The sequence below is a fragment of the Pelobates fuscus genome, chromosome 6 (assembly GCF_036172605.1).
Source record: "Pelobates fuscus isolate aPelFus1 chromosome 6, aPelFus1.pri, whole genome shotgun sequence".
Taxonomy (NCBI): domain Eukaryota; kingdom Metazoa; phylum Chordata; class Amphibia; order Anura; family Pelobatidae; genus Pelobates; species Pelobates fuscus.
In genome coordinates, this window is record NC_086322.1 from 283,285,362 (window position 1) to 283,304,792 (window position 19,431).

General features: G+C 42.4%; 1 protein-coding gene across 3 annotated transcripts in view; it reads right to left on the reverse strand.

Annotated features, from left to right (window-relative positions):
* The window catches only part of GJC1 (gap junction protein gamma 1), a 49,476-nt gene that overhangs the window by 20,968 nt on the left and 9,077 nt on the right, over positions 1-19,431 (reverse strand). Inside the window, exon 1 of one of the 3 annotated variants that reach the window (XM_063459322.1) lies at positions 9,743-9,812. The exons of the other annotated variants lie outside the window; for them this stretch is intronic. The gene's annotated coding sequence lies outside the window, so the exon portion shown is untranslated. Of the gene's footprint in view, positions 1-9,742; positions 9,813-19,431 lie in introns of those variants that run through there. 3 annotated transcript variants of the gene reach the window in all.

Here is a 19,431-nt window from a genome sequence, read left to right on the forward strand (position 1 = left end):
GAAATTTTACCCTAGCGCCTGGGATTTAAAGCCCTTTAGCTAAAAGGCAGGATGGGGGAACAATGGAGCCGGCCAGTCGCCCGGAGCAGCGTGCAGGCGGCTGCCCTGAGGAGCGTGGACAGCCGACTCAGGTATCATGGAGGCGGCCACCCGGGGCAGCGTGCTCCCTGTGGTTGGCTGGGGCAGCGTGTGAGGGAGCAGTGATTTTTAAGCGGCTCCCCTCTGCTCCCTTGGGCTGTTTAATGATGCTGGGAGCCGGAATATGACGTCATTCTGGCTCCCGGCATCAATACAGGGAGCAGAGAGGAGCCGCTTGAAGATCACTGCTCCCTCACACACAGGATGAGCGAGCAGCCCACTGGACCCCAGGAAAAGTCCACTCAGCTCTCCCAAAGGTAGGGAGGCTGGGTGGATGAAAATAAAAATGGAAAGTGTGTATGCGTGTCTGTGTTTCTCTCTCTCTCTGTCAATATGTGTGTGTGTGTGTCTCTCTGTCAGTATGTGTGTGTGTGTGCCTCTGTCAGTATGTGCGTGTGTGTCTCTCTCTCTCTGTCAGTATGTGTGTGTCTGTGTGTATGTCTCCATGTCAGTACTTGTGTGTGTGTGTGTCTGTCTGTCTCCCTGTCAGTGTGTGTGCGGGCGTCTCTCCGTCAGTGTGTGTGTGCGTGTCTCTCCATCAGTGTGTGTGCGCGTGTCTGTCAGTGTGTGTGTGTCAGAGAGTGTGTCTTCTTGTGTCTGTTTAGGAACCTGCACCCCTCCGATCATGAGAGAGGTGTTTTTAGGCACCTTCTTTCCCACGCCATGCCAGTTTCCTCGGCTTGTCCTGCCTTCATGGGTGAGATAATTCATCTTTAAGATCTCCGCTAAACGAATGCTTTGCCACGGCAACGCTCTGACTGGATCTCGCCAGATACATGGTCTGCAGCTCTGCACGCTGTGGAGCTGAAGACAGGCGGCCATGGCCAAAGGACCACCAGGGAGCCCACTGGACCACCAGGGAGAGAAACAAGGTATTTAATCACCCCTTCCTCCCTCCCAGTATTCACCCCACCCCAGCGTTAGCCCTCTCCCTCCCAGTATTCCCCCCTCACAGCATTAACCCTCTCCCTCCCAGTATTCCCCCCACAGCATAAACCCTCTCCCTCCCAGTATTCCCCTACTGCATTAACCCCCTCCCTCCTAGAATCCCTCCTTACCCCATCACTCCCCTCCCAGTATCCCCCCACAGTATTACCCCCTCCCTCACAGTATCAACCCCCCTCCTCACAGTATAACCCCCCTTCCTCACAGTATCAACCCACTGTCCCACACACTATCACCCCCACTTCTCACACAGTATCACCCCCTCACACACACTGTCACCTTCCCTCACACATACTGTCATGCCCCCCACACACTGTCACCCCCCATAATGTAGTTTTACCATAGTCTCACACAGTAAGCCTCTCCACACACGCACTGTCACCCCCCCCCCCACACTTTTACAGCCCCTTTATGCATCCACACTCACATTAACCACTCCTAATCTTGTTAATCTCACCCCTCCAAACTCACCTCGCTCTGCCACACTCACCCAGTCAAATTAACCCCCCTAATTCTGTCACACTCACCTTCTCTCACTCTGTCACACTCTTCCCCAACCCTGCCACACTTATCCTGTCAATTAATGTCTCTAATCATGTCACATAAAATGCAACCCTATTATTTTATTTTTTCACTTTTGGTGTTAGTGGGGCCTTATGTTTGAGTGTCGCCTAAGGCCTCAAAGTCTAGAGCCGCCTCTGATAGGAGCGATCTATGTTTCTTCAGAGCTGATGCTCAAAAAGCTCTTCTTAATGATGAACTAGATTTGCCAAAGCAACACCTTGAACTCTTTGTCATGTTACTCAAACAATTCCTTAACATTTTTTTCAGTGTGGCAGGGTGCATTATCCTATGTGGTCTGCAACAATCTCTAGGTAGGTGGTAAGTCAAAGTAACATCTTTTGTCCTTCCTGGCACCACTTTTGGTAGGTACGACCCACGGCATACCCGGAACACCACACAAGATTTGCTGTTTTGGAGATGACCTGACACAGTATTCTAGCCATCACTATTTGGCCCTTGTCAAAATCACTCAGATCTTTCCGCTTGCCCATTATTCCTGGTTACAACCAAAATTCAAGAACTGAATATTGCTGTCTAATATATCCCACCCCTTGACAGGTGCCTTTGTAACGATATAATCAATGTTATTCAATTTACCAGTCAGTAGTTTTAAAGGTTTGGTCAGTGTATAAATATAAAAACTCAAACAGCGTTCTATTGGTTAGCATCTGAAATGCAACGCAACCAATGTCGCAAGTTTGACAAGTCACAAAGGCTCCATAACACGACACACTCCATTCTGGGTATAAGAGGCACCCAGAGTGCTCCACATTAGAACGTCGGAATGATAGGTGACATCAAGATGTAGACCAGGCATAGGCAACCTTTGGCACCACTCCAGATGTTTGGGACTACACCTCCCATGATGCTTTGCCAGCATTATGGGTTTAAGAGCATTATGGGGGATGTAGTCCACATCTGGAGTGCCAAAGGTTTTGCCTACCCCTGATGTAGATCATGTCTTGCCCAGATGGAGCAGCAATCACAGCTATTGTGAATCCTGTCACCTGGAACTTGTGTCAAAAATCCCACTCATCCTCCCCCCCCACCATTTGAATGCTATTATATATATATATATATATATATATATATATATATATAGTAAAAATGAAAACCCAGCGCACTCACTTATCTACTAAACAGTTATTTTAGTGCTGAACAATTTTGTTAGTTTTATTAAAAACACTTAATCTAGGAAAAAATAAAAAAATAATGGGGTTTAGTTAAAGTATATGATCATACATATATATACACATACACATACACACACACACACACACAGTATATATTATGCATTAAAAAAAGACAGAGCTACTGTAAGGAAAATATTTTGGCTAAAATAGTGGTTAAATCAGACAGCATCAGATACTAGTAAACAAATCTCTCTGCTTGAGTTCACCCTATAAACCTGCAACATCGAGACCCAATGGGAAATGGCTGATGGGTCACTTCACTGAGCTAACATTTTCCATTCCAGCTCAGTAAAATAATGATGGAGCAGCAGATAAAAATATATTTACCATCAGACTAGCGTAACGGCAATGCTGCTACACGTTCAAACATCCCCAGCTTGACATGTCCTGTTTTACACATTTTCTTAAGTTTTAACCCCACTGGGTGACTTTGCAATATTGCTTTTTTCCCCTTGGTGTTTTCTGAGCCACTCAGACGAAGGGATTTAATCTTTGTGAGATGAAATTTGAAATGCACAAAAATTTTAAATCTTACAGAAGAAATAAAGACAAACACAAAACAACTGGTTTCAATACATTGTGAGTTTTACAGTAAAATGGATGGAGTGTTTGGATGCTTTGAAAACAAAAACAACAAAACGCAACTTACTTTCAATTTATTTTAATAAGATTCCTTTTTCTAAATCCACTTTGAGTAAATCTTTCGAACATTAAAATCTCGTCCCTTTTCTATTAAATTTTGTACAAAGGAAACCAAAGTCCACCAGCCAGACATAGTGGCTTTGCCCTAATAGCCTGGAAAAATGAAAGATTTTATGGAAGGGCTGCTGTCCGCACATTAGCATGCAGACAGTCAAAATGCAGGAAATTGTCAAGAGAAAAACCGTAAGCTTAGTGCTTAGTTACAAATATCTCCACAGAATTCTCTTACTGGAATCGCAAAGCCCATGAAAATTCCTCCTGCAGCTTCATTTCCTCGTGTCTAACTCTAACTAGTTAACACCACAACCACGTGTATGTTTAAAGGGACACTACACTCCTCATTTCAGGCTTATCTTTTAGGAGAACCTGGTTGGCTATGCAGGAACTCCTGCCCGAAAGACCCAGGTAAGTTGTCAAACCATACTAAAATATATGACTACTTACTGTAGAACAGCGCCAGTGCCTTCCTAGCACCATAAACACTACAGTGAGCTGTAGTGCTTAATGTGCTCGGAGTGTTCTTCTGAACAGAGAGTGTCACGCCAACAGTTTGAAAATAAATACTACACGTTTTGACATCCCACCCAGTTTTTATTCAGACAGCTTGACACAAAGCCTTCTCTTAATTAGATATTGTGTTTTCAGTGCTCAAACTACCCACCATGTTTTTACAGGTAGCAAAAGACGACATGTGCTTTTAATGGAACACGGAGATATGGGCTAGAGACAGAACTAAAACAAGATTTAGTGGGCAGCGTGACCTATCGACAGATATTTAGCCTTGTGTGCTTTTTACACTTTTTGGTAAGCATACCTAAATATTTAATACCTAAATTATTTATAAATAATATCCTACAAATAGATAAAAAGACTCACTGGATGCCTAAGTCAAACTCCGAAAGTGGCAGTGTAAAGGAACTGCTTACCTCCTCAGCAGGTATTCAAAAAGTGCAATGCACACCCAGGGCTCATAAATGTCCAAATGTTAAAAAGATCAATGAATCACGACTGGGAAACAAACTGCTGAAAAGACTGATGACAATTAACCAACGATATTCTGACATTTTTCCAATAGTTTGACACCGGTTATCTGATTGATGGTAAATCATAATCTGCTGTTTTGGAGGTATATTAAATGAACACTCATATGGAAAGAAAATAAATGAATATATATATATATTTGCAATTTAGTAGATATACCACAGATGAAAACATTCATGTTATTTATTGCGGCATTATTACCGTTGGTTGTATATCTAAAAACGGCTTGCAAAAGCTGCAGATCTGCTGTCTGCAGCCTTTGCAAGCCCTCCCCCTTTTTCCCCCAGCACAGACTGTCTAATGGCCAATCGAAGGCTTTTCAATAAGTCTCACTGATTTTGAGCCACAAGAGAGCATGCGCTCACAACTTTCACCCTTAGGTTTCCAGTCTGAACGCCAGGGAGTCTGCGGACAGGACTAATGCAGACTCCTAGGATGCGAGAGGCACACTTTCACTTGGACGGGCCCAACAGAATCTGTAATAAAACCTCCCCGGCTATCTGACAGTCAGGGAGGTGTTCCTGCAATTTGTTTTAAAACAAAAAAAATTGCCAATTTCAGATAGCAATACACAATTAAAGGTGCTACTGACATGCTTTATGTGATTGCAGTGTCACTTTAACCGTGGAAAATCTCCCCTGAAATTAGATTTAATGTTTCGGTGACTATTCAGTCAGCGACCGAGTGTATATTCATTTACAGCCTGCTGCTATAGTAGCTTGGTTATCACTAGGATAATAAAGCGTTTTTGCACATTCTTCTAAGAGGTTACACTTCATGGTGCAGGTTACAGAGGAGAAGATTCCTTTCTGCCTCATTTCACTGAAAATAAAACCATCCACTTTCAATTAGTATGTTCTACTCCCACCCTCCTTTCTGTCACGTATTAATCCGCTTATAAAAATGTGGTTAATGACATCTACTGTCCACACAGGAAAAGTTGTGCCGAGCAGCAACCTAATCCACAGAAGGGTTAATGCTGAGCAGCAATTATGCAATTGAAACCTGGTAACTGAATTTGGGGTCAAAGGCCGGTTACAGCCTATCAGATCTAGAGGAGGGGTATTTAGGCCCAGTTCTCATCCTGCTCAGTGCCCTGTCGTGGTTTCCCTTGTGGTTGTCCGAGAGCACGTTCCTGTTATTAGTTTTCTACCTGTTTTTTTACTTTGGCTTTGTTTATTGACTTCTCTATATTCTGGTATCCTGACTCCTGACTTTCCTTATCGCTGTGTCCCTTTCTGTGTTCCCTGACCTCGGCTAGTATTTTGACTATTCTTTGTACGTTAAATCCAGCCATTCTAAGGACCGGTAATACGTTACTTATTTGTCATCCGGGCTATACAGTTCTACGTGCTGGATCATACAGTAATCCTGACACTTTCATGCCTGTCTTGTACACTACCATAACACAAGGAGCAGGCACAGATCTAGAAGCAAATGAGAGCAGCCTGGCTAGCTGTAGTGCAAGGTCTCTAATAAATTCCATTGATAGCCAAACCGAAGCAGTCAACACAGAAACCAATGTTTCTGCTTCCTACTCCACTTTTAGAACTTTGCCACAGAATTACTCTTTATATAAAACCATCAACGTGTCTTTAAAGATTTATAGATTCTGAATATTCTCATACGCATGTCCTATAACTATATTGTATGTCGTTTTTTATTTTATTTTATTAAACACTCCAATGACCACAACCACTGCAATGTGCTCAAGTGGTTATGGTGCAAGGAGTGCCATCTCAAGCAGTTTGTAATGGTTTAACAACTTGTGATCCATTAGGTGCAGGTAACATCCTCCAAACGAGCCAGGAGCTTCTCTTAAAAGCCATACACTCCACGTTCATTCTTTTTTTTTTTTTTTTTTTTTTTTATATTCTTTATTTTTGTTGTGCACGAAAGAACATATGCATGTTAGCAATGCCACAATATTAATCACATGTAATTTGTAAACAATTATTAGTTAACAGTTACATGGCATTCTGAGTGTCGCACAATTTTTTAAAGGTGTATAGAAGCTAAATACAAGCTGGTTAGTTACAGGCTTAGAACATTAAGACATGTAGCTTTCCTTAGGAGCAGAAGGGTTAATATAGGCATACATAAAGATTTCAACTAGCAGGGTCACTTTTAGCAGACACAGCTATATTCAGCTGAGCTCCTTAACAATTTGGGGAGAGACTAGCTAGCAGTGCAAAACATAATATTTTTCAAGAAACTAGTTAGCCTTGGATGAGTCCCATAATAAGTGTTCATTGTTGTCTGGGGTATACTCAAGTGACTCTAGAGTGTCCTGCTGCCCGGTACAGTCCATATGCTTGGTAAGTGGCGTGGTAAAGGCACCTTGGGTTCGTCATTGGGATTCTGCAGGCTGCCGCCATACAATTGGTTCAGTGATAGTCTCTATCAGCCGATGCCTTCTCTTGTGGGACAGTGAGTGGTGGTTGGTGTGATGTTGAAGGCCGCGGTGGCAGTGCGCAGTGTGGTGACATCCTTCCAGCCCCAGGCTGTTTTGTAGGCCTGCATCTCGGTGCCACGAACTCGAAGACTACTGGAGCTTGAGTTGCTTCCCCTCTCGGGGGCAATGGAGGGCCTGCTGGTCTTTGGCCGCTTGCGGCGATAACGCCTCCTTGCCTGTGGACGATGCGTCCGGGGTTTCTCCCTTTTGGCCTTCAGCCCGGGTGGGCTCTGTGGTGTGGGGGTGTGTGGGTTGCCTGTCGCTATGCCCGAGGGTTCCCCTCCCTGCCCCTGCCGCCAGCTGCCTCTCTTACCCGCCGTCTGTGCAGGTTCCTGAGTGCTTTGTGCTGCTCTTATGCGGTCGTTGAGTTGTGCCCAGAAACGGCTGAATATCGCGTTCAGGCGCCGAGCTGTGTCTCGTCGGATCAACTTTAGCTGTAGCTCATTATTTGCAGTCAGCGTGTCGGCTGTCGCCATCTTGGAGGAGCTGTGTGGGTGCTGGCGTTGCTTTATCTCCGCCTCGCTTCCCCGTATAGCTGGTGGATGCGAACACCCTTTGCAGACCGGGATGACCCCCGCCGGTCCAAAGGGGGGGGGGTAGGAGGTGAGTAGCGTGGGGGTTCCATGCACTGGGTTCCCCGCGAGGAGAGCGGCCGCCTCTCCCCTACAGGGTCTCAAGTGGGCCTCAAGTTGCTGGTGCCGGTTCCCGGTAGGCAGTGGGTTAACGGCTGGTATCCTTCGCTTTGTCCGGGTGTCCCCCACGTTTCTATCACCCTCCAGGTGCTGTACGTGCTTGTTTTTTGGGGCTTTTGCCCCAAATTGTGCCATTGCGTTCAGGAGCTCTGTAGCAGCACGTCCATGCAGCCCGGAAGCCAGGCTCCGCCCCCCACGTTCATTCTTTTTATATAGTATTGATGTATAAATTCATTAAAAAATAGGTATGCCAACTACGAAGACATTTTATGAAAGACACCTCGTTTCCTTACAATTCAAGAAGCCCACGGCCCATAGCAGCCTCGTCTAAGTATACAGTACATCACCTCTGGTTTCTGATCCTGTACATCTGCTAGAGAACCCCAGTAATAATCTATTGCAACTCCTGTCTTCAAAATAGTCTGACTATTGATCAAAGCTTTGGAGGAGGTCATACAGCAAATTAATTTATTGGATCAATAAAAAGGTGTGCTTGCAAATCCTCCATAACAACACCTAGAGATAGACAGACAGTTGTAAGAATGGGTTTCTCAGGGTACCGAAGATGGCAGAACTCCACAGCAATTACAAAGGTAAAGGTCTACACAACAATTTGGTGTAATCAATATACGTGACAAATATTTTGTATCATCAAATATAACAAAACATAATGAAACAGGGGTCTACCGTACCCTCTTATTGAACACGAGGAACGTGTGGTATGCTCCCCCCCACCACTCTCAAAGACACCAGGGGACGTTTATAGAGAAACCATCAACAATTTGTTACCTGGGCACTACACACTGCCAACCATTTCCATTGGCAGGCCCCGCGACTATCTACAAATAGAACATTGTTTATCAATATACCATTCAGGTGGAGGGATAAATATGTAGAATCTATTTTCCAACCAATATTCAGATTATTAACTACAGTCTGAAATGTTGCATTTGTTTACATATGACTATGAAAAAAAAAATTAAAACATAAAAAATAAAAAAATGTGTGCATTTAATAAAAGTTTTGTTTTTAAATCCTTTTTTTCCTGTCCATTTTGTTTCTGTGACAAACTGCACTTGGCATCTTACCAGAGATTTCAGGCTAACAGTACTATTACCGGTAATTAAATTAAACATTGTTGATAATACCAAGTTATTTACTTATTATTTAATTATTATCATTTCAAATTTAAGGCCGAAATAGCAAGAAAAAAAAAAAAAAGAAAAAAAAAAGAAGCCAAACCAGCTATGCTTTGGTCTACTTTGGCCTTACATTTTAAATCCACTTTGAGTTCCGATAATTCTCTCTTATAAAATATCCTGTAAACCTTCAAAAAGCGTCTGATTTAGAAGTTTGTTGATATCTCACAGTATAATGTACTTTATACTGTGAGTACATTTCAACAAATGTTATTTCAGTGCGCAACATTACAAATCATATCTGCCTGCGCAGGGTTGGGTATCTATAAAGGGCACTTTCATCGCCTGGTGAACGTATCGGGCTATAAAAGGGCTGTTTAGTAGAGGTACCAAACACCCCAAGTTGAAATGCAGGTTAGCTTAGACAGAAAACGCATTTGCCTGAGAAAGTGTACCACTTCATCACCACGCACACACAGACAGACTGATCTCCTCAAACAGACAGGGATCACACACATAAAGCCACTGACACCCCCCCCCCCCCCCTCCTCTCCAAACAAGGATCACTGACCCCCTGTAGTCCCCCCTTTCCCCTTCGCCAGCTCTGAAAAACTTCATTTACAACTGGCAGGAGGGGAAGAGGCAAGGGAAGCCATAATAAAAAAAATGGAGCAGGGATTCAAAGTATTAAGTTTTTAACAGGCAATTCAGTTTATTATTGCAATTGAAAAGTTGGTCAGAACAATCAATTTTTCTCGATGTATCTACTACACAGTGCTACAAAACTGGGCTATGAAAAAAAAAAAAAGTTCAGCAGACAGGCACAGGAGGACACACAGAGGGAGACAGACAGACGTGACGACAAATACTTACTACATGTTTGGCTGTGTGTCCCCTCCTTGTCATGCTGGCTCCCGATCGCTCTGCAGTCTGTGTCCTTACTGACAGCGGCTGAACTGTCTATGTAATGGGCTAAGGCAGGATGTATGTTAGAAGGAGGAGGAGTGGCTAAGGATGCAGGCTTGTAGTTCAGTAAGCTGCAAAACTTTTTTTTGCACAAACTATCTATAGTTCCCGACGTAAAAATACAGCATATTATGGGGTTAAAACGATCAAAGGTATTAAAGTTATTTTTGTGCCTGGAGTGTCCCTTTAAGAGTGTATTCAGAGAGAAATATTGATTTTAGGGCATACTAGAACTAAATTTATGCAAAACAGTTATATTTATTGTTTATTATTACTGGGATTTATAAGGCACCAACATATTCAGCTTACGCTGCCCGTAAGCTGAGATCTAACGATTGAACCTCTTTTATACAAAGTGCTTAGGTAGATGGTGAGAGTCACTGCAAAGCTATTGTAAATGCATGTGTGTGCCTTTTCTCTTAATAGTTTAAATGTGGTTCTGGATTACGATATTCCTAAATATATTGCACTCAAGTTAATACTTCTGTAGATAACAATTGTGTTACGGCCTCAAAACATACTGAACATAATTAGTTTGCAGTTCTAACAATAAGCTGAATGAACAATGTGATTTTTTTTTTCTAAGTGTTTTTTTGGAAATTGTCTCCCCCCCCCCCCCCACCCACCACGAGTGCTATAGTTATACCTAATTTCAGTTTTCACTTTATGTCCTTTAACTCTTAATGAGTATGCGCCCTTTCCTGCCGCAAGCTTTTATTCATATTTGGACTGAAGTATTGTGGGCAAATTAGCTTGGCAACAAATAGAACTTTGTTTAACCCCTTAAGGACCAAACTTATGGAATAAAAGGGAATCATGACATGTCACACATGTCATGTGTCCTTAACCCCTTAAGGACCAAACTTCTGGAATAAAAGGGAATCATGACGTGTCACACACGTCATGTGTCCTTAAGGGGTTAAGGGGTTAAAAGCGGCACTGCAGGCACTAACAATTTTAAATCATTGAATTGATTATAGTGTATGGAGTCCTCTGGCGCTCTCTCTCCATTCAGTATCAAACCATTTGCCAGCGGTTTAAAGGGACACTTTAAACACCCAGACCACTTCATCTCAATAATGTGGTCTGGGTGCCATGTCCCCCCCGTAGCCATGCAGCTGAAAACATTGGCAGTCACTAGAGGCTATTCCAATAAGTAAATGGAGTAAAACTCTGCTACTTCAATCAGATGGGCACTCTGAGCAGTGCCGTGTTTTTCCGCGCATGTGCACTGGCCAAACAATGCTTTCCAATGGAATCTTGATGATCTCAGCCAAGGAGGTAGAGATTTTCCGCTGAGACTGATGCTGCGAGGGAGGTAAGGTAAGTAAAATACCTTTTTTATTTCCTCCAGGTGGGGACCGGGGACATAAACAGCTAACAGGGCACGATAGTGTTCCTATGACATTGAATGAGAGTCCCTGTCATCCCATAGACCCACCCCCACTGGGACTGTGGCTAAGGCAGAGATTTCAAACTTCCTTCAAACTAGAACGACACTATAATGACACTCTCAGCCAATTACTGCTATTCATGGCTTTCTCATTAGTCCAGTTACCACATTAGTCCAGGAGGGGGATTTGCTGCTATGAACTCTTATGAAACATTAAAAACAGTTTAATGCTAAATGGAAAGATGGAGCCAAGTGAAGACATGAAGCCTACGATGTCCCTTTAACTTTCTCCCAATGCCAAAGGGAACACTTTACATAAGTAATCCCTACTTTATCTTATGGATAACGTAAAAAAAAGAAAAGAAAAAATATATAATAAAATAAAAAATGTATAAAAATGTGGGGGTAACCGAGGTGCAAACAAAACCAAAACCAAAGTAAGCAAAAAGGGACAGTGTAGCTGTCCCCCCCCCCCCCCCCCTGATTCATGACAGCTTTGCAATGTAAACCAAGATTGCTGCACAGATGAATACAATGTAAACTCCCACAGCTCCCAGTATAAGAGATCACACATTGGCTGCAAAATGATTTATGCCACTACCTGACACAGGACTAATGAAAATACATAATCAATCAATGGAGAGCTTTAGTAAAATGGTTTTCCCACTGGGAATATTTGCGGGATTCTTATATTGAGGGTTTATTCACTAAACCAGGCGTTATGGGGTAATTGATAAGGATAGCCGATTAGAAAGAGTTGGTGAATGTTTCCAGTTCGATTATTCTGGTCTAACATTTGCTATATCCTTACCAGTGTTTCACTATTCCTGGTTTAGTGAATAGAGCCAAACGTGTCATAGATTGGCAGAGTGTGCACAAGACTTCAGTTGTATTTCTTGTGTCAAACTCACTGTACAAGTCACACACACATTCTAAAACATTAGTCTAACTAGATATACAGATACAGTGGGTAAACACATGCCTCCCAACATTGAGAGGCATGAGACCCCGAGACGAGGCGTCACCAGTGATGCAAATCATGACACTGGCATAAAAAGGGCATGCTAACCCACTAAAGGGACCCCCAGCCTAAAGGTCATCGCAGAGAACACTGCTGATACACTCTCTGCTGGGTCCTAGTGCCTGTATACAGTGCAAGGCATCTAATGATAGGCTCAGGCTGTCGTGCAAAGCGAGAACTAAAACTGGGACAGGACCTCAAAATCGAGACTGTTTCCCCCGACCTGTACGCAAGCCATATATTATGACAGGAAGCACACACAGTTATTCACTAAAATGAAAATTGCATTCTCGCTGGTTACAACATTTACGGTAACATTGCAAACAACGAAAAAGGAAGAGTTATAGGAAAACGATGAAGGTAAAACTTACTTATAAGCAACATTAAAACTTGTATTCCTGAACCTATAGTGTTAAGAACACAATCTAGCCCCACAACCCCCTCCCTCTAAATATAGTAACATCTTACCTTTATTCCAGTCTGCTGCTGACCCTGCCCTTGATCTACCTGGTTGGCTGACATCATCCAAATTGGTGATCTGAGCCAATCACAATGTTTTCCCCCAGGAAGCTCATCTAGCAGTCATCTGAGGAGTGGCCACTGCAGATATCCCTAGGCTGTAATGTAAATACTGCATTTCTCTAAAAGACAGTGTTTCCTGCAAAAAGTCTGAAGGAATGGTTATACTCAGCAGAACAAATACAATAAGTTGTAGTTGTTCTGGTGACTATAGTGTCCTTTTAAACCATACCTCCAAAGTGTCCATATTTAGGAGGGACAGTCCCTACTGTGTACCCAAATCCTTGTTTAGCTCTTTGCTCGGAGCTCCATATTGTTGGTGTGTATAACAGATATCCACGGAAAGAATACGCCTAGTAATGTATCTTTAAACTACAAGATATGTGTTTAGAAATTGCTCTGTGTATAGAAGATACATTATTCTTGCTCTAAATGCATAAATTAGTAAGTCAAGTAAAATGATTTTCTCAGAACAACCCCACATGCATTCCTAAAATTAAAGTTTCCCTCTTTGCCTGTTTTAAATGTTGGGAGGTATGGTCTTAAACAATCGTTTCTCACCAAACTGTTGTCTTTCCAGGCAGTTAGACCAGTGTTTCCCAACCCAGTCCTCAAGGCACACCTACCAGTCCAGGATTTAGGGGTGACCCAGTTGTGTCTAAGGTGTTTTTTCTTTTTTTTTCTAAAAACACCTTAGCCACTGCTATGTAATCCCTAAATCCTGGACTGGTAGGTGTGCCTTGAGGACTGTGTTGGGAAACACTGAGTTAGACACTTTACTGCTCTCCAACTACACCATCCAATCAATAAACGTGCATGCGCTGTGCTAAGGGCACTAAGACTAAAACAGCACTCTCTCTATGGCCCACCCTTGACAGACAGCCAGGCATGCATTCAAGCTAGGCTGACTAGTCAATTCTTTGGAACGACCTGCCCCCTTTCCTGCCAATTCTTTGGGCAGACCGGCCCCATTTCCTGCCAATTCTTTGGGCAGACCCACCCCTTTTGGGTGGCACCATTAATCAGATTCTTGTAATTGGTCCACCCCTTTTTACACCACCCATGGTGTCCAGCTTCATGGGATGCTGATTTTGGAGGGGTGGGGGAATTCCTTACTAACAGTGAAAATTTCATCTTTCCTTTTTCAGTGTTAGTACATTATCCCTGACCCTGTCAAAATAGCCAATGCTCCTTGTATATGCTATGATGTAAGGGAATCCCATTTACTCTTTATGTTATGCTAAACGTGCTACAATTATAAAAAATATATATACCATATCTCACAAACGTGAGTACACCCCTCACATTTTTGTAACTATTTTATTATATCTTTTCATGTGACATTGACGAAATTATACTCTTCTACAATGTAAAGTAGTACACACAGCCTATAACTCAACACACAGCCATTAATGTCTACACAAAAGTGAGTACATCCCCAAGTGGAAATGTCAAAATTGTTCCCATTTAGCTATTTTCCCTCCCCTATGTCATGTGTTACAAGGTCTCAGGTGTGAATGGGGAGCAGGTGTGTTAAATTTGGAATTATCGCTCTCACACCCTCTCATACTGGTCACTGGAAGTTCAACATGGCACTTCATGGCAAAGAACTCTCTGAGGATCTGAAAAAAGAATTGTTGCTCTTCATAAAGATGGCCTAGGCTATAAGAAGATTGCCAAGACCCTGAAACTGAGCTGCAGACCATACAGCGGTTTCACAGGACAGGTTCCACTCAGAACAGGCCTCGCCATGGTCAACCAAAGAAGTTGAGTGCACATGCTTAGCGTCATATCCAGAGGTTGTCTTTGGGAAATAAACGTTTGACTGCTGCCAGCATTGTGCAGAGGTTGAAGGGTTGGGGGGGTCAGCTTGTCAGTGCTCAGACCATACGCCGCACACTGCATCAAATTGGTCTGCATGGCTGTCATCCCAGAAGGAAGCCTATTCTAAAGATGATGCACAAGAAAGCCCACAAACAGTTTGCTGAAGACAAACAGACAGGAACCATGTCCTGTGGTCCGATGAGACCAAGATAAACTTATTTGGTTCAGATGGTTTCAATTGTGTGTGGTGGCAACTAGGGGAGGAGTACAAAGGCAAGTGTGTCTTGCCTACAGTCAAGCATGGTGGTGGGAGTGTCATGGTCTGGGCCAGCATGAGTGCTGCCGGCACTGGGGAGCTACAGTTCATGGAGGGAACCATGAATGCCAACATGTACTGTGACATACTGAAGCAGAGCATGATCCCCTCCCTTCGGAGACTGGACCGCAAGGCATTATTCCAACATGATAACAACCCCAAACACACCTCCAAGACGACCACTGACTTGCTAAAGAAGCTGAAGGTAAAGGTGATGGACTGGACAAGCCTAACAAAGAAGAATTGTTTTTTGTTTTTTTGAGTTTGGCTTTTTTTTACCTTAAATTTCATGTTGAATTCTCTATTCAGTGAATAACCCTGTTAATAAATTCTACAAAAAAATTAGAGACTGGTAGAATTGATAGAGGCTATAAGATTTAATGTTTATGGTACTTCGAGTGCCTCTTAAAACCCATCACTAAGTAGACCCAGAGGGAGGACTGGTAATGTGTAAGATAGTTTTCTTGTCTTGAAAATGTTAATACCCCAAAGCAATAAAGAAGAACAATATAAGGACATTACGGCTGATCTGGGATCAGAAATCCAATTACTTTAATGAGATGTGACCTGTTGTCACCTCCCCCACCATATTCAATCACAATCAGTCTATTATGAGAAATATTAAGAACAATTTCAATCATGTGAATTGTGTGCTGTCATTTCAGTTTGAATAATCGAGAGATAACAGATTCGTACGACATAGATAACTGTACATAATAATGTATTTTTTTGCCCTGGTAAATAAGCTTCTGAATTAAAATACGTTTAAAAGGAACACTCCAATAAAAGAAAGAATTTAGCAAGCATGTCCCAAGGAAAATATTTATGCATGTATTCTTTGGAGGTATATGAAATATTGGTTTGCAGTAGCTGCAGATCTAGTATCTGCAGCTACTGCAAGCCCTCCTCTTCTAACCCCGCCCAGACGTTCTGTATCTGTCCAATCACAGACTTTCCAATGCAGCTCAATGAGAAGTCTTTGCAAGGCAGATGCTCTGGGCAATTGCTGCCTCTTGACTTTAGCTCCACTGAGCTAACCAAAGCAGGAAGTAAAATAACTGGGTGTCTGATTAACATCCAGGGGGGTGTAACACGGTTAATTTAGAAAAATCAAGACAGCACCCAAACTTACACTAATCTATGATTGGTTGACTGCAACTTTCCTTCTAATCAGTTTTGTGAAAGGGGGAGAAGTCTAGTTATGCTGCAAAAGCAACAAAACCATTTATAAGAAAAACTAAAGAGATTTTGAACAGGGAAAAAACACAGCATAAATATGTGAACATTTCTAATCCCTTCAACCTCAGTAAGACAGCTAGGCACAGAGAGAGGTGTAGGGAGTGCAGAACAATGACAATCTAGGTGAACTAAGTTTGTTATTACAATAATATATGGACAATCTTTGTGTAATTTTATTCCATCACTTTGTCTTAATAAACAGGCAAGTGTACAAGTGATTTAGGAGTTAAAAGACAGGATGCGTCTCAAAGACTGCTGTGAATGTTTCTGCTAAGATTCCCATGGAGAGGGACTAACCATTGACCTCTGGACATGTGTCACTGCTGCCTTGCAGATGTTATCCTGACACTAGTGCAGTCTGAGATAGACAAGAAGAATAGGAATTCAAGAGATTCTAATGATGATCAACGGGGGTTACTTGGTAACATTTGCTGTGATATACCACTCAGACTGCATAGGTACTTACAAAACATATACACAGTGTATAGGACTGTAAGTGGTAACCAACAGGTTGAAACCAATTGCAACAGAGCTGTCTTAGCTGAAGTGCTAAACTCATGAGGCAGCAATTGCACAGAGCACCTGCGTTGCAAAGACTTCTCATTGAGCTGTGATAGGAAGTCTGTGATTGGACAGCCACAGAAAGTCTGGGAGGGATTAGAAGGGGAGGGCTTGCAAAGGCTGCAGACAAGAGATCTGATTTTTAGATATACCCCCTATGACAAAATGCATAATTACATGCATGAATGTTTTCATAGGGGGTATGTATACTAAACCATGATTAATTATTTTTGTTGTATTTGGGCAGTGTGAGTCCATTTAAGTGGTTATGATGTTAGGGTACCATCCCTTCAGGGTTTGTTATTGCACCTCTTACAAGCTTTGCCAGTCAGGAAGGGAGAGGCTAGAATTACACTTCTTGGTGTATATACCAAAGACGTGGTATGCCACTACTAAGTGGAGGGACTTGCAGGTGCTGCCCTCCAGGGGTGAATACTTACAAGTCTAAAGATCATTATTTTCTCTATGATAAACGGTTCTGCGCATGTCGCTAAATTGAAGGAATGTGAAATTTAAAGGATCACTTTAGGGTCAGGAACACAAACATGTATTCCTGACCCTATAGTGTTAAAACCACCATCTAGCCCCCCTGGGCCCCTCATGCCTCCAAAAATATAGAAAAATCTTACTGTATTCAAGCCTGAAGCTGTAACTCTGCATGCTGTTAGACTCAGAAAAACAGCAGTCTGCTGACATAATCAGAAGTGAGGGCCTGATCCAATCACAATGCTTCCCCATAGGATTGGCTGAGACTGAAAAAGAGGCAGATCAGGGGCAGAGCCAGCATGATTCAAACACAGCCCTGGCCAATCAGCATCTCCTCGTAGAGATGAATTGAATCAATGAATCTCTATGAGGAAAGCTCAGTGTCTGCATGCAGAGGGAGGAGACACTGAATGTTTGGATGCATTTTAGGCAGCCATGACCCAGGAAGGATCTCTAACAGCCATCTGAGGAGTGGCCAGTGAAGTTATAGGCTGTAATGTAAACACTGCATTTTCTCTGAAAATACAGTGTTTACAGCAAAAAGCCTGAAGGTAATGATTCTACTCACCAGAACAAAATTCAATAAGCCGTAGTTGTTTTGGTGACTATAGTGTCCCTTTAAGGCCAAAGTAGCTGAAATGGAAGTATAGCTGGCTTAGAGAATTTTTCTAGTCTGGCTATTATGACCTTAAATTTGGAATTTACTTTGAATTCTCTCTTTTGTCAATATCCCTGTAAGAGAGCTTATTCAATATGCTATGCATGCCAGGAGTCAGGAGTTTATAAGTACTGGCTCTTTGTTTCCAAGGGATTTAAAGCCGAGTATGAGCTCTGATTTAAAGCTTTGTTTGTCAGTTTTACACATTAGTCAGATACAAGGCTGCAGGGACAGTGTCCCTGCAAGAAAACAATTTCAAGAAGCTGAAGTGGTTATGGTGCCAGAAGTCTCCCTTTAATTTCATATTAACTTTTATTTATCATGACAGACAACAAGGCATTCCCGACTGAGTGGTTCTTTTTCCTGCTGATACATAACGAAACCTAGTGTAAGATCTGGGTACAATACAGCTGGAACAGGCCTGCCAGTTGATGATGTTTAGACACCTGACTAACTCCAAATAATAGGTCTCTATTTTTCCAGACTATGCAGGCTCTCTCTCATTAGGGGGTTCCTGAAAAAAAGGGCTGTGTCTCTCTTATCTCATCCGCAACTGTCCCTCATCATCTCCCCCTCTGCCTTTGTCCCTATGTTTATGAGCAAGATGGAAGCTTACAATAACGCTGTTATTGTGCATAAACAAAAAAGTCATGAGAAAGAGACAAGAGGTCATATCCGATGGGAACCCTCAGATCAAAACAGCTGGAGGGGGGATCATGAGCAGCGTTTCACAATTATCCCATCCCCCCCTTTCCTGCCAATGCACGTACTCACTGACTGAGCAGACACTCACCTTAACCCTTTACTGTGAGATGAGGCTTCACCGCCACTCTAAAATTAAGAAGACGGATGACAAATGTTTTTTCAATAAAGTTATCCATTTAAATTGGGGATAAGAGCTCAGTACAAATAATTAAATATGTAAACAGTACTTTGGTGTTTGCACAATGTTTTATTAGTAATGACAATGTAGGCAGCCATATATCATTGTCAGCAATTTGCATAGCATGAGACTACCTATCCACAGGTCTCTAAGAACGTGTGATTATTATTTTATTATTTATATAGTGCCAGCAAATTTGTAGTGATGTACAAAGGGACACGTAATTGTAACCAGACAAGAGAACGCACAGGAACAGAGGGATTGAGGGCCCTACCCAATAAAACAAAAGGTACCATAACCACTACAGTTTATTGCAGTGGTTATGGTCCCAGACTCTATGGGTATAGTTGCTCTTTTTTTGGTCAGATTTTAAAGAACTTGTGGCCAGTCTGTGGCATCATATTAACCCCTTAAGGACACAACTTCTGGAATAAAAGGGAATCATGGCAGACTATTTCAGTCATGTGTCCTTAAGGGGTTAAGAAGTTTCAACGTCCTCATTGAAAGTCAAAACTTTTAGTTCTCGTCAGCGAGACTTGGTCACTACAAATCACTATTAACCAGCTCAATGTCCTCAAAACAGACACACGTGCGGCAAAGCAACAAGTCTACAACACAGTCCAACGATTATAGGTGAAACAGAGCTGTCTTGCAGGAGAATTGATCAAACAAAATATGGATTTATCATTTTGTTAA